The sequence below is a fragment of the Oncorhynchus mykiss genome, chromosome 13, assembly GCF_057628025.1.
Source record: "Oncorhynchus mykiss isolate SJ-2025 chromosome 13, ASM5762802v1, whole genome shotgun sequence".
Taxonomy (NCBI): domain Eukaryota; kingdom Metazoa; phylum Chordata; class Actinopteri; order Salmoniformes; family Salmonidae; genus Oncorhynchus; species Oncorhynchus mykiss.
This window is the reverse complement of record NC_143034.1, coordinates 3,462,535-3,466,572: the sequence shown is the minus strand read 5'-3', so window position 1 is coordinate 3,466,572 and position 4,038 is coordinate 3,462,535.

Here is a 4,038-nt window from a genome sequence, read left to right as displayed (position 1 = left end):
CCCCGTCTCCCCATCCCCCTGACCCAGCCCCGTCTCCCCATCCCCATGAACCAGCCCCGTCTCCCCATCCCCCTGAACCAGCCCCGTCTCCCCATCCCCATCCCCCTGAACCTGCCCCTTCTCCCCATTCCCATCCCACTGAACCAGCCCCGTCTCCCGATCCCCCTGACCCAGCCTCGTCTCCCGATCCCCCTGACCCAGCCCCGTCTCCCCATCCCCCTGAACCAGCCCCGTCTCCCCATCCCCCTGACCCAGCCACGTCTCCCCATCCCCATCCCCCTGAACCAGCCCCGTCTCCCCATCCCCCTGAACCAGCCCCGTCTCCCCATCCCCCTGAACCAGCCCCGTCTCCCGATCCCCCTGACCCATCCCCGTCTCCCCTTCCCCCTGAACCAGCCCCGTCTCCCCACCCCCCTGACCCAGCCCCATCTCCCCATTCCCATCCCCCTGAACCTGCCCCGTCTCCCCATCCCCATCCCCTGAAACAGCCCCGTCTCCCGATCCCCCTGACCCAGCCCCGTCTCCCCATCCCCCTGACCCAGCCCCGTCTCCCCATCCCCATCCCCCTGAACCAGCCCCGTCTCCCCTTCCCCCTGAACCAGCCCCGTCTCCCCACCCCCATCTCCCCATTCCCATCCCCCTGAACCTACCCCGTCTCCCCATTCCCATCCCCCTGAACCAGCCCCGTCTCCCCATCCCCATCCCCCTGAACCAGCCCCGTCTCCCCATCCCCCTGACCCAGCCCCGTCTCCCCATCCCCCTGAACCAGCCCCGTCTCCCCATCCCCCTGACCCAGCCCCGTCTCCCCATTCCCATCCCCCTGAACCAGCCCCGTCTCCCCATCCCCATCCCCCTGAACCAGCCCCGTCTCCCCATCCCCGTCTCCCCATCCCCCTGACCCAGCCCCGTCTCCCCATCCCCCTGAACCAGCCCCGTCTCCCCATCCCCCTGACCCAGCCCCGTCTCCCCATCCCCATCCCCCTGAACCAGCCCCGTCTCCCCATCCCCCTGACCCAGCCCCGTCTCCCCATCCCCCTGACCCAGCCCCGTCTCCCCATCCCCCTGAACCAGCCCCGTCTCCCCATCCCCCTGACCCAGCCCCGTCTCCCCATTCCCATCCCCCTGAACCAGCCCCGTCTCCCCATCCCCATCCCCCTGAACCAGCCCCGTCTCCCCATCCCCGTCTCCCCATCCCCCTGACCCAGCCCCGTCTCCCCATCCCCCTGAACCAGCCCCGTCTCCCCATCCCCCTGACCCAGCCCCGTCTCCCCATTCCCATCCCCCTGAACCAGCCCCGTCTCCCCATCCCCCTGAACCAGCCCCGTCTCCCCATCCCCCTGAACCAGCCCCGTCTCCCCATCCCCCTGAACCAGCCCCGTCTCCCCATCCCCCTGAACCAGCCCCGTCTCCCCATCCCCCTGAACCAGCCCCGTCTCCCCATCCCCCTGAACCAGCCCCGTCTCCCGATCCCCCTGACCCAGCCCCGTCTCCCCATCCCCCTGACCCAGCCCCGTCTCCCCATCCCCCTGACCCAGCCCCGTCTCCCCATCCCCATGAACCAGCCCCGTCTCCCCATCCCCCTGAACCAGCCCCGTCTCCCCATCCCCATCCCCCTGAACCTGCCCCTTCTCCCCATTCCCATCCCACTGAACCAGCCCCGTCTCCCGATCCCCCTGACCCAGCCCCGTCTCCCGATCCCCCTGACCCAGCCCCGTCTCCCCATCCCCCTGAACCAGCCCCGTCTCCCCATCCCCCTGACCCAGCCACGTCTCCCCATCCCGATCCCCCTGACCCAGCCCCGTCTCCCGATCCCCCTGACCCAGCCCCGTCTCCCCATCCCCCTGAACCAGCCCCGTCTCCCCATCCCCCTGACCCAGCCACGTCTCCCCATCCCCATCCCCCTGAACCAGCCCCGTCTCCCCATCCCCCTGAACCAGCCCCGTCTCCCCATCCCCCTGAACCAGCCCCGTCTCCCGATCCCCCTGACCCATCCCCGTCTCCCCTTCCCCCTGAACCAGCCCCGTCTCCCCACCCCCCTGACCCAGCCCCATCTCCCCATTCCCATCCCCCTGAACCTGCCCCGTCTCCCCATTCCCATCCCACTGAACCAGCCCCGTCTCCCGATCCCCCTGACCCAGCCCCGTCTCCCCATCCCCCTGAACCAGCCCCGTCTCGCCATCCCCCTGAACCAGCCCCGTCTCCCCATCCCCCTGAACCAGCCCCGTCTCCCCATCCCCCTGAACCAGCCCCGTCTCCCGATCCCCCTGAAACAGCCCCGTCTCCCGATCCCCCTGAACCAGCCCCGTCTCCCCATCCCCCTGAACCAGCCCCGTCTCCCGATCCCCCTGAAACAGCCCCGTCTCCCGATCCCCCTGACCCAGCCCCGTCTCCCCATCCCCCTGAACCAGCCCCGTCTCCCCATCCCCCTGAACCAGCCCCGTCTCCCCTTCCCCATCCCCCTCTCCCGATCCCCCTGAACCAGCCCCGTCTCCCCTTCCCCATCCCCCTGAACCAGCCCCGTCGCCCCATCCCCCTGAACCAGCCCCGTCTCCCCATCCCCCTGAACCGGCCCCGTCTCCCCATCCCCCTGACCCGGCCCCGTCTCCCCATCCCCCTGACCCGGCCCCGTCTCCCCATCCCCATGAACCGGCCCCGTCTCCCCATCCCCATGAACCAGCCCCGTCTCCCCATCCCCATGAACCAGCCCCGTCTCCCCATCCCCATGAACCAGCCCCGTCTCCCCATCCCCATGAACCAGCCCCGTCTCCCCATCCCCATCCCCCTGAACCAGCCCCGTCTCCCCATCCCCCTTACCCAGCCCCGTCTCCCCATCCCCCTGACCCAGCCCCGTCTCCCCATCCCCCTGACCCAGCCCCGTCTCCCCATCCCCATGAACCAGCCCCGTCTCCCCATCCCCATGAACCAGCCCCGTCTCCTCATCCCCATGAACCAGCCCCGTCTCCCCATCCCCCTGAACCAGCCCCGTCTCCCCATCCCCCTGACACAGCCCCGTCTCCCCATCCCCCTGACCCAGCCCCGTCTCCCCATCCCCCTGAACCAGCCCCGTATCCCCATCCCCATGAACCAGCCCCGTCTCCCCATCCCCATCCCCCTGAACCAGCCCCGTCTCCCCATCCCCCTGACCCAGCCCCGTCTCCCCATCCCCCTGACCCAGCCCCGTCTCCCTGAACCAGCCCCGTCTCCCGATCCCCATCCCCCTGAACCAGCCCCGTCTCCCCACCCACATGACCCAGCCCCGTCTCCCCATCCCCCTGAACCAGCCCCGTCTCCCCATCCCCCTGAACCAGCCCCGTCTCCCCATCCCCCTGAACCAGCCCCGTCTCCCCATCCCCATCCCCCTGAACCAGCCCCGTCTCCCCATCCCCCTGAACCAGCCCTCGGGGGCGGTTGATGGGTCAATTGGGTTGTAGGGGGGTGAATGGGTCGATTGGGTTGTAGGGGGGTGAATGGGTCGATTGGATTGTGGGGGGGGGGGGTGATGAATGGGTCGATTGGGTTGTAGGGGGTGAATGAGTCGATTGGGTTGTGGGGGGGTGAATGGGTCGATTGGGTTGTAGGGGGGTGAATGGGTCGATTGGGATGTAGGGGGGTGAATGGGTCGATTGGGATGTAGGGGGGTGAATGGGTCGATTGGGTTGTAGGGGGGGGTGAATGGGTCGATTGGATTGTGGGGGGGGGTGAATGGGTCGATTGGGTTGTGGGGGGGGGTTGAATGGGTCGATTGGATTGTGGGGGGGGTGAATGGGTCGATTGAGTTGTGGGGGGGGTGAATGGGTCGATTGGGTTGCGATTGGGTTGTGGGGGGGGGGGTGAATGGGTCGATTGGGTTGTGGGGGGGTGAATGGGTTGTAGGGGGGGGGGTGAATGGGTCGATTGGGTTGTAGGGGGGGGTGAATGGGTCAATTGGATTGTGGGGGGGGGTGAATGGGTCGATTGGGTTGTGGGGGGGGGTGAATGGGTCGATTGGGTTGTGGGGGGGGTGAATGGGTCAATTGGATTGTGGGGGGGTGAATGGGT